The 16179-nt window shown below is 42.9% G+C and overlaps 1 long non-coding RNA gene across 1 annotated transcript; it reads left to right on the top strand.

The window, feature by feature from the left end:
* Positions 1–4755: 4755 nt before the first annotated feature.
* On the top strand, positions 4756–15728 carry LOC117884108. Its single transcript, XR_004647495.1, has 3 exons — positions 4756–4820; positions 5218–5609; positions 15610–15728. It is a non-coding gene; the product is annotated as an uncharacterized LOC117884108 (long non-coding RNA).
* Positions 15729–16179: the final 451 nt, after the last annotated feature.

Below are 16179 nucleotides of genomic sequence, written 5' to 3'. Positions count from 1 at the left end.
GGGGAAGGGGGGGCTTTTGTTTGTGCTCTTTGTTTTGGAGGTTGTTCGCTCTTGGGACTAAGAGGAACCAGACATCAATCCATGCTCTCCAAATCTTTCTGAACAAGTCTCTCATATTTCAAACTTGTAAGTACAGCCAGGCAAGGCATGTTAGTTTTATCTTTGTTTTCTCAACTTGTAAATGTACCTTTTACTAAGGTGTTTACCTCTGTTTGCTGTAACTTTGAACCTAAGGCTAGAGGGGGTTCCTCTGGGCTCTTTGAATCTGATTACCCTGTAAAGTTATTTTCCATCCTGATTTTACAGAGATGATTTTTTACCTTTTTCTGTCATTAAAAAGAAAATTTAATTCAATTTAATTTAATTTTTAAGAACCTGATTGATTTTCCTTGTTTTTTAGATCCAAGGGGGTTGGATCTTGATCCACCAGGAGTTGGTGGGAGAAAGGAGGGGGGATGGTTAATTTCTCCTTGTTTTAAGATCCAAGGGGTTTGGATCTGTATTCACCAGGGAATTGGTGAAGAGTCTCTCAAGGCTACCCAGGGAAGGGAATTAGCACATTGGGAGTGGTGGCAGCGGACCAGATCTAAGCTGGTAGTTAAGCTTAGAAGTTTTCATGCAGGTCCCCACATCTGTACCCTAAAGTTCAAAGTGGGAAAGGAGCCTTGACAAATGCCAAGCACTCTAGTTCACCCATCTTAGTATTTAGATTTCTAGCATGTGTATATAGCACTTGTACATTTTGTAAATATTCAGTTGCTTGCCTTCATGAGTTATATTGAAATGGGACTCACATATCAGTAGGTAGCCATGTTAGTCTGTATCCATAAAAACAACAAGAAGTCTGGTGGCACCTTAAAGACTAACAGATTTATTTGGGCATAAGCTTTCGTGGGTAAAAAAAACACTTCTTCAGATGCATGGAGTGAAAATTACAGATACAGGCATTATATACGGACACATGAAGAGAAGGGAGTTACCTCACAAGTGGAGAACCAGTGTTGACAGGGCCAATTCGATCAGGTGGATGTAGTCCACTCCCAAAAATTGATGAGGAGGTGTCAATTCCAGGAAAGGCAAAGCTGCTTTTGTAGTGAACCAGCCACTCCCAGTCCCTACTCAAGCCCAAGTTAATGATGTTAAATTTGCAAATGAATTTTAGTTCTGCAGTTTCTCTTTGAAGTCTGTTTCTGAAGTTTTTTGTTTAAGTATGGCTACTTTTAAATCTGTTATAGCATGTCCAGGAAGGCTGAAGTGTTCTCCTACTGGCTTTTGTATGTTACCATTCCTGATGTCCGATTTGTGTCCATTTATTCTTTTACATAGAGACTGTCCGGTTTGGCCAGTGTACATGGCAGAGGGGCATTGCTGGCACATGATGACATATCGGCATGGGTAGTGATCGATCCAGCGGGGATCGATTTATCGCGTCTAGTTTAGACGCGATAAATCGACCCCTGAGCGCTCTCCCGTCGACTCCTGTACTCCAGCGCCGCAAGAGGTGCAAGCAGAGTCGACGGGGGAGTGGCAGCAGTCGACTCACCGTGGTGAGACACCATGGTAAGTCGATCTAAGTACATTGACTTCAGCTACGTTATTCATGTAGCTGAAGTTGCGTAACTTAAATCGATCCCTCCCCCAGTAGACCACGGCTAAGGAGTTTACCTGTAAGATCATGAGAGGCAGAGGTGAATCAGTAAGACCAACAACTTGGTTATTATTCTTATTTGTGGAAATCTTTTATACCACGTGGTCACTCCCCGTTCCCATTGTTGACATCCTCAGCTTTGCTCCAGTTCTGTTTGTTCAGTGTCCATGTACCAAATGTTCAGTGTGAACCATTTTTCTTTCCTTTTATTACTTGTGTTTTGTTTTTATTTTAGCCTCTGGTTTTAATTAGGAGAATGCCAGTGAAATAGATTCTTGTCACAGGATAATCATCTCTTGCCTCTTGTGCAAAGCACTGACACACATTATTCCCTCCATGGTGGTGCTTACCTTGCTCAGTTTCTCTTAGGAAAAGTGCCATGGGATCATTACATGTCCATGTAGCGCAAAAGGCTCCTGGTTGTTCAAGGTCTCGTCTGAAAGATCCCACACTATGCACTGCTTTGTAGTCAATGTAATCTCCCTCAAACAGACAAAGAGCTGAGTAAATCTTATTGGGATTTGAATCTATAGTACTGTTCCAGGGAGGTTATGTAGTTCATACTTGCATTTTAAGTCTCTAAATCATTTCCTCTGGGTTTCCCTGCCACTCCCTTCTGTAACAGAAGTATGGGCACTTTGAAAAGGAGCAGTGTTCTAGAGGTTAAGACAGAGGCTAATTTAAACTGTTCCGATTCGTGGGGACTGGCAGATGTAATGGAAGAGGGAAACGCAGCTCCATAATTATACAGGAAAGCAGAGAGTCCTAACCTTGCTGTCCTAAATTGTTGTGTAGTATTGCCTGTGAAATGTTAAACAGCTGCTTCATTCTGTCCCAGAGGTGGCTGTGTGTCAGTGGTGGGTAAAATACCTATAGAATCCCTTAATAAATGAGTATCTGTAAATTTACAGGTGCAAGCCAAGCTGATATAACCAGTTTTAAATGGATATGTGTGTCCACACAGAGATTTGCACTTGTTTAACTCTTTTTTTTTTTAATAGATTTAAGTTAAACCAGCACAACTTCTGTGTGTGGGCAAGCCCCTACAATGTACAATTTAATACATGGCTGTTTCTCTCCACCCGTGTACAGTTTTTCTAGTTAGTAGGACTCAATGACCACACAAGCTTAAAAACTAGGGGAGATTATTTGTTTTATTGAATTTTTTTAACTTGGTTTACTTGGTTAACAATTGCAAACAGTATAGCTCTTATGACATTGGAGACCAAAATCTGCTGCATTATTCTGGAGTATAGCATGAGTTACACCATTGTAACTGAAACAGAATGAAGCCCTGGTATTCAAATTAGGAACTCTGCTTTCAGTACTTCAAGTTCAAAATAACAACACAAAGTCACAAATTACTGGGAAATTTCTGACAATATAAGAGAGTCTATCAGTACTGAGGGAATATAATGAATAGAGTAATAACTATCACAGAGAAGTCTTTGGTCAATTAAAAGAACATAAGAATGGCCATAGTGGGTCAGACCAAAGGTCCATCTAGCCCAGTATCCTGTCCGCTGACAGTGGCCAATGCCAGGTACCCCAGAGGGAGTGAACCTAACAGGTAATGATCAAGTGATCTCTCTGCTGCCATCCATCTCCACTCTCTGACAAACAGAGGCTAGGGACACCATTCCTTACCCATCCTGGCTAATAGCCATTAATGGACTTAACCACCATGAATTTATCTAGTTCTCTTTTAAACCCTGTTATAGTCCTAGCCTTCACAACCTCCTCAAGCAAGGAGTTGCCTCTTGCATCTGTGATTCACCCCTCCCCTCCTTTGGGGACACATGCACATCATTCAGCACATCAGTCACATCTGTAATCATTATATGACGTTTTAGGTAATCTGTTAGCTGATATGTTTCTACTAGGCCTACGGAGCTCTGGAAATAAAGTACTTTTTCATAAATATGTATGGCATACCCAACTTTGTCTTCGAGTTGAATATTACATCAGCCTGTTTCTGTGCCTCGGGGATGTGGCTGGGGCTGCATATCCCAACTTCAAACATGATAGCCCAGGGATAAGAGATGCCGTCTGCTGAGATTTCATCCATAATTATTTCATCATTTGTTGATGATTTGACAAAATTCAGTGACCAGGATCTTTTTAATAACTTCAAACTGTAACATATTTCAGGCTGAAATTGTGACCTTTTACTTCTTGGGATCTTGTTTGGTTAAAATGTACAACCTTGTTTAACTTTTCTAGCCTAATCCGTTGATATTTATTCATAAAAAAATCTCTTGACCTCAATATTTGCAATTTGAAATGGGATATTCATTGGCAGTTATATTAGTACACTTATGATCTGCAGTCGTTTCAGAAATCACAGCTATTCCTTTTAGACAATTAATGTTGTTTATGATAAGAATGATCTCTTTCAATACTCAACAATAATTTCCTGGAGATAATTTTTTTCCACATTAACACTATTAACAGTTAACCCTTAAATAGTGCCCATAAATCTTGATTAATAAGTCATTTTAGGAGTGAAATCATTTGCATTATGATCTCATATTTTCCATATTACAGTGTAGAAAGATTATTGTAAGATCACTAGCATGAGAGCACTTTACAAATATAATGGGTCATACCCTGATCCCACCAATACCCACACCCAGAGTAAATGGGCTGCATGCTAAGGAGGCCATACGCTTTGGAGAGTTCAAATTCCTCCCTCCAGGCTACAGAGCAGCTTCAGTGTAGCTCTGCAGCTGCTACTGGAACATCAGGTCTGTAGCAGACTTCACAGCTGCTCTATGTACATGGAGAGGAAAGGGGCTGCTACGTCCAATGAATCTGCAGTCATAGATACATGGGCTCCAAATCACTCTATCCCAAATCCACTCCCCAGCATATTAAGAACAGGGAGCCCTCACTGGGCTCTACAGCCTGCTGGGGGCGGCACAGACCCCAATGGGGTTCTGCATATGCTGGTTCCCCTGTCTGTGCAGGGGCGGTGGCCGTGACAGCGTTGGCGGTATGAGTGTGTGCACGTGCGGGATTCCAACGTTGTACTTCAAAAATGAAGGGACTGCACCTCTATCATTATTATTATTATTATTAATAAGCAGTACTCACCTACATTTGCCAGGGGAATTTCTTGCTGCTTTTTGCAACTCCCAATCTTGTTGTACGGAGGTGAAGCACGGGACAGGTAATTTTCTATTTTAATAAGGGACATCCCTTGTAATATGGGGCTGTTGGCAACGTTGATGATGGGGGGGAGGGGAAGGGAGGGGTCATAGTGGTTCTGGTGCATTCTGGTCCTGTGTAAGGGAAAGGCTGGTTATTTCGCCAATGTAACACCAAATATTACAGAATAAATAAAGGTTTGGCTCCTCAGTGTATTCCAAAGCAGCTGAGTGCAGCATGGGGATATAAACTTCTGTTGAATTTAATTCACAAAGTGACTAAGAAGTTTGGGATGTTGGAAGTTTACCAGACTGGCAGATATTTCAGTCATTTGTCTGTGCAAAAGATCTATGATACTAGAAAACTGGCAGAAACCAATGACTTATATCTTGTACTTTTGTCTCCCGTGTTTAATTCAGATTGGTATCCTCTAAACACACACATACCTGATCCAAAGTTCTCTAAATCTTTGAACTGAAAATACACCACCATGCAGATTATTTGGATTCTAACCTGAAGCCCTGGACAGGTATCTCCATATATAATTTAGGACTCTTGCTCTGCTACAAAGCCCTAGCTATGCTTGGCACAGCAGCAGTTTGATCCGCCCTGTTGATGTTGACTGAACACTGCTCCTTTAAAAAGCCTATGATGTCATCATGGGTAATGCACGTGAACCAGGAAGTGTGCAGCTCAGATACTGGCTGCAGCCAGCAACGCGACAGCAGCAAGTTGCATCCCTGTAAGACGGTCTATTGACTTTGCAGGCGTATTTCAGTGTTAAGTTTCCATTGGGTTATTAGTAACAAAGGTAAGTTTTATTTTTAAAACATTATCAATATGGACAATATCCCTTTTAACTTGTAGTGCTACAGCCTGAATACACAGCAGCACCTTGGGTTCCTAATGCTAAGTAGATTCTGACACACTGCGTATATTGTTTGTGTCATTCACAGTTTACGCACAGGCAGCTGGCACTGCCTAATGGAGTTAGAATCCATGTCTCCTAAGTGAATGGGCAATTAGACAACAGTTAGGCATTGATGCTCATTCCAGTGCCTTTAGTAAGAGATACTGATGTGGGTAACATTATGAAGGATGTAGATCTCTGTCAGTATGGGAGGCTGTTGTAAGTGATGAAAAGGTACCTTTGAATAGGAGAAGGCCACAGAGATGTCAGGATTTTCTAAACAAGGGCCCCAACATATCTCCCTCTTTTCCCAACTCTTGGTCCTGGGAACAGTTCTGGTTATTTTTATTGATTTATTTAGTTCTCTCTCTTCTGGCCATGGAGACCCATTATTTACCAAGTTTATTTCTGTGAAATTGTCTCCATGGAAAGAATTGGAACAGTTCATATTAAGCTGGTAGGGGAGTCTTTACACATGTATTACAAAATGCCAGCAAACTATGTGTGGTCTGCTGCTAGGTTTTGCATTGACAGTGGTATAACTATTTCAGTTAGGAGTGTGATTTTGTTTTTTAAATGGATATAATTATACTGGTACACCCCTAGCTCGGACGCAGTTATACCAGTAAAAAGGTCCTTTATATCAGTATAGTTTATTCCTCCTCCTGAATGGGAATAAATTATACTGCACTAAGCTTCTTTATACCGATATAACTGCATCCATGTTAGGGGATTATACTAGCATAACTATACTGGTATAATTAAAGCAGTACAATTTTTAAGTTAAGACAAGCTTTTATCTGCACTCGGGGTCCCCAATCCTACAGTGCAGTGAAAAATGGTGCTCTCCCTTTGCTCTGGCTGAGGATGTGATGTGGTTTCCCAGGATAGCCCCAGCAGTTGGCACATTGAGCATTGTCATTTCACAGCCTAGGAACTGAAGTGCGAAAGTGAGAAGAATTGTAATGCTCCTTCCCTCAAACCAATGCAATGAAGCAGGACCCTGGATGCCCCACTATATAGGGGCACATCACATCAGTCTTGTGTTTTTTAGGAAGTGGAAGAGGGTTTTGCTGAAAAAAAAAAAAAGCACTAATTAATGGAGACAGTGTGAGAATCCGGAGACATGGATTCTATATGGTAACCTTTGCCATTGATTCACTGTGTAACCTTAGCCTTACTTACTTTACAGATGGGAGAAATTGAGGCGAAAGGAAAATTACTTGTCTTGTAACTCTGATTCTTTGAGATTATTGCAGAATTATCACTCTTGGGTCTCAAGCCTGCTGGAGGCTAACCAGAGCTAGCTCAGCACCTCTCCAATACATTAGCAGATGGGAACATTCCAGCCATGCAGCATTAGTGGTACTTGGCCCATTAGGGGCCTCAACAATCAGTTTTAAGCCAAAAGGTGACATTTTCATCTATGTAGAGCCATAAAAAGGCCCCATCTGCTCTCCTCCTCCTCGGCTGTGACCAAGGGAGATGAAGCAGAGCTGAGGATTGGGCCAAAATAACTTTTGGACAGGGTAGAGGGAAGAATTTGGACACCTCTACTTCAGAAAATAGGTTGTGCTGATCTAATGGTGAGTGAAACATCCCTAAGGTTTACAGTAAAAGGTGTTCTGCCTCAGACAGTGGTGATAACCTATACTAAGGTCACATCTTATCTAGGTCACCATATCTAGTAAAATATGGAAATAAACAATTGTCAGACCTGGTTCTTTTTTTGACAGCAATACCCAAGAAACTGTTGTTGAAACAAGCAGTTGGACCTTAATGCCGGTGTACTGTCCCAGGCCAAACAGCTCAAAGGATCCCTAAAATGAGGGCTGGGGAGAAGAACCTCCCCTAGATGAGCAGACTGGCTAAGCACACTGACAGAGGGCTGAATAAGGGCATTCAAGTGCTTTCTCCAGAGCACCTTAAAAATTCACAACATGGGGGGCTTATTTACGGGGTGAGACTAATTCATATATGGATTATGTGGGTGGCTACAGAAAACAGAGATTTGTCTTACATTACTGGGTGCTATTGGCACTCAATCTTGTGAGCTCAGGTACTGGTACAGTGAAGCCATGGCAGCATGAGCTTCAGCATGGGTTGTACAAACCAACCCAGAACCCTTGGTAATGCCCCTTGGGGCTAACCCATGCTGAAACTCACACTGCCCTGGCTTTACTGTCCCAGGGCCTGAGCTAGCTGGATAAAGACTAGCATGGGTAGCTCAAGCTGCAATCACACCTAGTGACTGCAGTCTAGACATATCCTAGCTCAGCAGGTGTTGAAGTAACTAGTCCATGACTGAAGGATGTACAGTACTCCATTTGTAAGCCATACTGAAAGAATGACTGAAGTTTTGCTGCAAACTTTTTTCACCCTATTTACAAATCCTTCTGGTAGACTTCTTCCACGAAGGCTTTGAGCTGCTTGTTCAAGAACCCCAAACTTCCAGACGTCTCTTCAGGAAACGGAGGGAGAGGGATAGCCCAGTGGTTTGAGCATTGGCCTGCTAAACCCAGGGTTGTGAGTTCAATCCTTGAGGGGGCCACTTAGGGATCTGGGGCAAAATCAGTACTTGGTCCTGCTAGTGAAAGCAGGGGGCTGGACTTGATGACCTTTCAAGGTCCCTTCCAGTTCTAGGAGATAGGATAGCTCCATTAATTAATTAAAACTCAAAAGTTAGAGTGGAGAGAACATCCGTGTTCTCCTCAAACATACTTGGCCAGATTCCTATCTTGATGGGATTGTTCACTGCTATTTGAGACCCAGCTAGAATGAGTATGTTCTCTAGCTCACATGCTAGAGTGCTTGGCTATACTAGAATAGGGTTCATTTACTAGGGAAATGGATGGAATATATTAGTCAGGGTGGGTGTATGTGGAAAATTATATATGTAGGGATATAACTTCACTATGTATTTCCTGGCTTTCAGTGTTTTGAGTTTGGCACTATTGCCCCTTAAATACTTTTCATAGTTTTTTTTTTTTATATATACACTTATGTGTATTTAACCAACCAGGCAGCTTTTCAGCTGTAACTCAGGGTACGTCTATACTTACCGCCGGGTCCGGCGGTAAGCAATCGATCTTCTGGGTTCGATTTATCGCATCCTGTCTAGATGTAATAAATCGATCCCAGATCGATCCTGGAAGTGCTCGCCATCGACGCCAGTACTCCTGCTCCGCGAGAGGAGTACACGGAGTCGACGGGGGAGCCTGCCTGCCGCGTCTGGACCTGCGGTAAGTTCGAACTAAGGTACTTCGACTTCAGCTACGTTATTCACGTAGCTGAAGTTGCGTATCTTAGGCCTGGTCTACACTAACCCCCCAATTCGAACTAAGGTACGCAACTTCAGCTACGTGAATAACGTAGCTGAAGTCGACGTACCTTAGTTCGAACTTACTGCGGTCCAGACGCGGCAGGCAGGTTCCCCCGTCGACTCCGCGTACTCCTCGCGCCGAGCAGGATTACCGGAGTCGACGGGGAGCACTTCTGGGTTCGATTTATCGCGTCCAGACAAGACGCAATAAATCGAACCCAGAAGTTCGATTGCCTGCCGCCGAACCAGCGTGTAAGTATAGACAAGCCCTTAGTTCGAAGTGGGGGGTTAGTGTGGACCAGGCCTAAGTCCTTGCTACTTAGTGGATGGTGTTAAGCAAACCAGAGAACATCTCATTTAGATTTTAGTGGAAAGGGCCAATCTCTTCTGCATTGTAACTCTGAACTTCTCTCTAGCTACAGAGGAGTTCTGGCATTTTTTAGCAACCGCCTAATAACATACACACACATGTTCTCTTTTACATCACTGGAGCGATGATTTATGCTTGCCAAGATTATTTTAACAATGCCAGTATCTTATTTCTCAGCACATTAGGTTCTCTTTTGTTGCATATTTCTGCTTTAAAAAAATCACACCATGATTTTTGCAGTTTGGAAAGTGTTAAGTTTAGATTGTGTTTAAGACCAGTGGTACTTTCATCTGCATTTGTGTGGCCCACTGTAGCTATTCTTAAATGGTAACCTGGAGGAAGGCGAGAACAAGCACTGTGATAGAGCATTCCTACCTTATTTTCCACCAGGGAAATTGCTTTAACAAAGCTGTCATAAATTAACTTCAATAGGGACAAAATCAGTTCAAGCAAGGAGGTGGCCTGATGCTGTACCACCCTAACATGCTGAGAATCTTCTGAGCTGGTTTAGTTAAGGGGCTTAGTCTATCTCTTATTCCTACCACGTGCCTCCCCTAAAATTTTCACCCTTGAAGGGAATGAGGAGGGGACAAACACTTGAGCTAGCAGAGAATCCCTATTAACAGTATAGAGCCAATAACACACAGTTGAGCAATTCTGATTCTAACCACTAGAGGACATAGGTACATATACACCTCTACCCCGATATAACGCAACCCGATGTAACACGAATTCCGATATAACGCGGTAAAGCAGTGCTCCGGCGGGGCGGGGCTGCGCGCTCCGGCGGATCAAAGCAAGTTCGATATAACGCTGTTTCACCTATAATGTGGTAAGATTTTTTGGCTCCCAAGGACAGCGTTGTATCGGGGTAGAGGTGTACTGTATACACACTCACCACTTAATTACAGTATGCTGCCGCATTTAGCCTCATCATGGAATCCTCCTCACAATGCACTGAAATTCTTCTCAGTATATATACTCGGAGATGCCTGCCTTATCCAATTTTCTTTTTAAATGTTGACGTTCTCTTTCCCTTGTTAAATCTTAAAGAAATATATACATTGACTCTGCAGCATCTAAGGAGACACATTTTTGAGCTGTAGCTTGTGTTTTAAAAGTTCTTTACTCAAGGAAAGGATTTGATAGCATATTTTACCAACCCCCTTGACTCGCTTTGCATATTCAAAGATTCTTAGGACCTTTCAGTTACTTCGCTTGCTTTCATGTTTAAAACTGTCTTCAGGGCTAGTCTGATGGCGTTCTGGATTGCATGTCATGTTGCCACTTGGGAGACATAGTAAGGCTAGCCCCAGGCTCTCTAAGTAGTGGGGCTAGGGCATGCTGTGGTAATACACTCAACAGCTAGAGGGAGGCTGTGCATTGCAAGTGAATAATGGATAGCAACACTGAAATAGCCTCCTGTCCTCAGGGAGTCAGACACTGCAGATAGAGGGAGACAGGAGGATTTAATTCCGTGAAATGATCTCCTGGAATGAAAGGATAACTGAAAGTCATATGATGGCTATACTCCAGTTGGCCATTATTCTCAAATCCTGACTAGTTACCCTAAATCAAGGTAGGGCAGGGGAAAGGAAGGTCTGTATTCATATAGGAGAAGTAGGGAGACAGCAAAGAAATGACCTACAAATACCTGAATGGCATCAACAGGAAGGAGCTGGGCAGGAAGGGAGGGAATTGTTCTGAGTGAATTAACTAGAAATAATGGATGGAAGAGAAAAAGGCTTTTAATAATAAGATTTATTAAACAACAGATTAGCTGTCTAAGGGAGGTGATTGCATCCCCAGTGCTGATTTCTGGGTTAGACAAAGTACTCCAGAGTAATTCTTCATTAGCTGGGCTAGGGACAGGGGACCAGCTCCCACAAGGTACTGAGCAGCTCCTGCACTCTTGAATTGAGGACACTGAGCACCTTGCAGGATTAGGCCCTGAATGTTCTTCTGGTAGGTCAGCACTATCTGTAAATAATATGGGAACACCCTGCGTGGAAAACCAAGTCCCCAAAACAGACTTAATTTGAAAGGATAAAGGTGTGTCAGTGCAAAGTTTTTCTTGACACCCTATCAAATTGTTTATCTGTGTGGGAACAATATATGTATCGTATAGTTTCTCTAGCTCTTCAGTCACTCAGGGCTCCTCTGAAGGATCAAGAGTCAGTGCTTAAAATACACACTGTAAAGACCTGTGCTAATGAGAGCAGAAGTCTAGAAAGTCAGATTCCTTACGGTCACTGACCCTGACCATTTAATGGTGATTTATTATTTCTGGCATGCTTTACAATCTTACCAGCACAACGCTCCAAGCAGAGCAGCTCAGAAGTTTTTAGGAGCCCTGAGGGAACTGCATTTAGATCCATCCAAATCCACACAATACATCAGTCAAGAAAACATTCCCTTATCCCTCCACTAGACTAAACTGTGTCTTAATTATAAGTGTTTTCTTGGAATTGAATTAAAATATATATTGCACCACAACAGCATTGGGACACCTCCCCCCACCAGGTTTCTAACTGCACTTGTAGCTTGATGCTACAAGGTGCTGGGCACTCTGACCCCAATCCAGTAAAGCATTTAAATAAACATCTGTTGAACATTAAGCACATGAGTAGTTGCATTCATTTCAATGTATGTACTCACATGCCTAAAGTTAGTAGGTGCTTAAGTCCTTTACCTTAGGACCAAAACGCTCCGTGCCTTGCAGAATCAAGCTGTAAATGACCAATATTAACAAGTTTTCCATTAACCACAAGCTTGCCAGATAGTATTACACATCACTGGAACACGGTGCTTCTTCAGAAATTCCCTATTGTCTGAGATGATGTGGGCATTTTAAAGGAGGAAACAGATACCAACACCTGGAAAGGTTTTGAGTCACTTTAGGCCACTGCTTCAGCTGTAATGATTACTGAGGGTTTATTTTTAAAATGTTGTTCCTCCTTGGGAACTCTCTGCAGTGTCGAGACACTGTGTCCTGCCCAGCAAAGGAGCAGTTTCTGGTTGATTCGTCATGTGTTGTGTGGAGAGAAGATACTATTCCCTGATAGTGAATTTGTTAGCATGGCCATTTTACAGTCCGTCTCACTGAGAAAATACTGGAGGACGTTTGGTCAGGGTATGAGGCTCAGGAAAAATGCAGTTCCAGTTGCACCAGCTACATCAAGTTTCATGTAAGTGGCTCATTGCTTTGACTCCAATGGAAGCAGTATAGGTTCAACTAATCCAGTCACTGCCTCACAGGCAGGATCACATGATTTTTCAATTGCCGTAGCCAGAAATGTTTCTACATATACATCATTCCTTCTTCTTTAGTAGTCCCTGAGCCATGTCTATTCTAGATGCCAGCAACTCCTTTCGGTATCTAATCTTTTTCAATTCAGAACCCTGAGTTATCTTGTCTTTTAATCTGAACTCACACACTCCACAATCTGAGACCCCCCCCATAGATACTGTAATTTGATTTTATTTAATGCCTTACTTCAAACGATCCTCATTGTCCCACTGTGCATTCTTTACCACTATTTGAATGATTGTTTAATTTGGTGACCCAGATTGCATACAGTACTCCAAATGAGGTCATAGAATCTCATTTGGATACAGGAAGGTATTTGTTTTGCTACTAATTACACATGGAGGAGTTTTTTGGTCATCTAAAATGAAGGCCTCACAACAGATCCTTGAAGTGCATTTTGTACATAGCTGACTTTAAGAACCTCTGCTTGAAACAATATATTGCCCATACACAGCCCAGATCTAATCCAAAAATCTCAAAGCATTTAAAGTGTCTCACTGCCCCTATGAGGAAGCTAAAAGATGTAGAGGGCTCTCACAGAGATGAAGTCACCTCAGGTAGTAGCATCATTAGAGTATGAAGTGAGGAATAGGCTGTACAATTGATACTGCTGAGGAATTTTAGTTACAGAGGAATACGAGTCTGCTCCTGAAGTGAACTCTGTTTGGGAAACTGAGATTAACACACCTAAATCCCCAAGCTTGCATTGTGATCTGTGTGGGAAGAGTGCTGAACCTGTGTGGAGTCTCTTTGACCTCAGTCCATTGTGATCCTTGCAAGTACAGGATTCAGCCCCCTTCCTCCTTTGGAAAGTGTCACACACTATTTAATGACAAGTGGGCAGGATTCCCTTCTGAATTCATCTGAAAAATAGAACCTCCAGCAGCCCACAGCTCCCTCACACTTTGCTGGGACACTTCTACAGTACTGACCCCCAAAAAAGGGTCCAAATCACTAGCACCAAGGTGAGTGCCGGGGGTGAGGGAGTAATCTGTCACCAGGGCCACCACTTTTCCCTGGAGCCAAAGCATATGCTGCAACACACAGTCTCAGTCAAGGAGGTTTGTGCTTTAAACAGAGGTTGGGGGGAAAAGAAAAACAAAAAAAGACCAGAACACAGTCCTAACTTCATTCTTGGCTCAGGTTTCAGGGCCACGCCTTCCAGGGGTCTCTTGCACTCCAGTTCCTAGCAGCCTCCTGGCCTCAGTAGGTTTAACAACTTTCCAATTTCTTAAAACCAGATGCTACAGGCCCCTTCCCCACTTACTCACTCCCCCTCCCCCAGGACTCACCTGCTGCCTGCAGAGCCAGGCTGGGAGCAGACATGGAGCCTACCTGCCCAGGAGATGCAGGTTGGAGGCAGCCCTGACTGAGAAGGGACTGATACAGGTTTATTAACTAGTACCCCCCTCACTGTTCTGCACCTCACACTGGCCCCTCCCAGTCCCCACACCCAGCTAGCAGGGAACAGGTTGGCAGTAGTATTTACAGGCAGTAACCCTAGGGTGACCAGATGTCCTGATTTTTGGGTCTTTTTCTTATGTAGGCTCCTATTATGCCCACCCCCTGTCCCAATTTTTCACATTTGGTGTCTGGTCACCCTAAGTAACCCCCTATTCCAGCACTCCTGCAGGCAGTACCTAGACATTTGGTGTCCAGTCAGTACTTCTGATTAGACACGGTACATGTCCCCTTTTGACCAGAATTTTTGGTTGAAAACCAGACATGGTAACCCTAAGCCTCAGTCAGCTCTGCTTCCTCCCTAGGACTGCATCTACAGGGCTACTTCCCTGAACCCCTAGCACTGGGGGACCCACCACGGGTGCTAATACCACTCCACTGTGATTTATTCCCCCACACAGCTGGGGCTAGCAGCCCTTTATAGGACCAGATGGAGCCCAACCCTCTTTAATTAGCTGGACTAGGCTCACCTGCTCCAGTCCAGGGATGCTGGGCTAAGTCTATCCACAGAGACCAGCTACCCTTTGACAGGGTCTTGTTCAGTGCTGACCCAGCCCAGATCTCTCAGGGTCACAGTACAAGATGGTACTGCTGTTAGACCTGAAAGGGTTAGGGGTTAGCAGTAGAAAACTGGAAAAATAGAACTAATTTTTGATAACTTTCAAATATAGCACAATAGTTGTGCCCATGGAATTGTGCATTTGTACATGCAAATCAGGCAACCTGGTGTGCAACCAAGTAGCCAGGTGTGGATGTGTGTTAATTTTGTGCATACACACATACAGTGCCTGTGTTAAAATTGGTTGCATGTGTCTGATTATATCACAATGCAATCTGTAATATGCATCAAACCAAGCTTTTTGAAAACTCAGAAAGATGTGGCCTGGGTTGAAAGTGAACGGAAACTAGAGAGAACACAGTTCTTATTGTTGATTAGTCAAGATTTTGAAAAACACGTGCATAAAGTTAGGCCCCTAAAGCCCTTTTTAGGCATGTTGGCTGAAATTTTCCAAGCTGTCTGGGGGATTTAGACACCTAGGCTGTTCAAATCCTCAGGGAGTTTTGAGAAATCTAAGCCCTAAGTGAGCAGCTTGCTTACTTTAATGGGAGCTGCTGGGGGACACAGCACTTAAAAATCAGGCCACTTGTATAGGAGTCTAAATACAGCTTGAGGACCCTAGCTGTAAGCACTTATTGTTTTTTTTAAATTATTTTAGGGGGTAGAGGGTATTAGTTTTCAATGTGAGAAGAGAAGAGGTAAAAACAGGATCTCCCTTTGATGTTTACTCTTCAGACCCTTTGCGCTGCCATCCAAAATTCTTCCTCTGATATTGGTGAGGCTAGATAGGACTACTGGAGTAGTTCAGTTTAATTACCTTTCATAGGTGCTCCCAATACTGCATTTTGAATCTAAAAGGATGTGTTTTCATGTATGTAGCTTTATAGATGGATTCCCGCAAAGAAGCCCAGCCGAAAGGAGACTTTGAATGCCAACTATGTGGGCTAACAGCCCCATACAGCTATTATGGGCAGAAACCCCCAAACACTCATTCTGTTGTGTAAGTACAATCTCTTCTGTGGTAGCGCTCGTTGAACGTATTTGGATTTTAGAAATCTCACACTGGGGAATGATGCAATATTGCACAAAATGCCCTGTATATCAACTAATTGGTGCCTTAATTAATGCCTGGGTTAAATGCATGTGGTAAACCACATTTTGTAGGGTGGTTTAAATAGTTTTCCATATAATATATAAGATCTTTAGAAGTGTATTTGCCTGAATTAGACAGATCTCTGCTAGAACAGGAAGGTACAGCATGGCCCAACAACTGTGCAGTCAGAGTTCAATCTTGCCAAATGCCAAGCTCTCCAGCAAACCACTTACCCACGTGCTTAACTTCAAGAACATGAGTAAATCCATTGAGTCCATCCAAGTGAATGGGACTTAAGGTTAAGTACGTGCTTGGTGCTTGGCTGGGTTGAGGCCAGATGGCTGAGCACAGTGTTA

The sequence above is a fragment of the Trachemys scripta genome, chromosome 1 (genome assembly GCF_013100865.1).
Source record: "Trachemys scripta elegans isolate TJP31775 chromosome 1, CAS_Tse_1.0, whole genome shotgun sequence".
Taxonomy (NCBI): Eukaryota; Metazoa; Chordata; order Testudines; family Emydidae; genus Trachemys; species Trachemys scripta.
The sequence above is the reverse complement of the archived record's forward strand: the minus strand, read 5'-3'. Positions and strand labels throughout refer to the sequence as shown.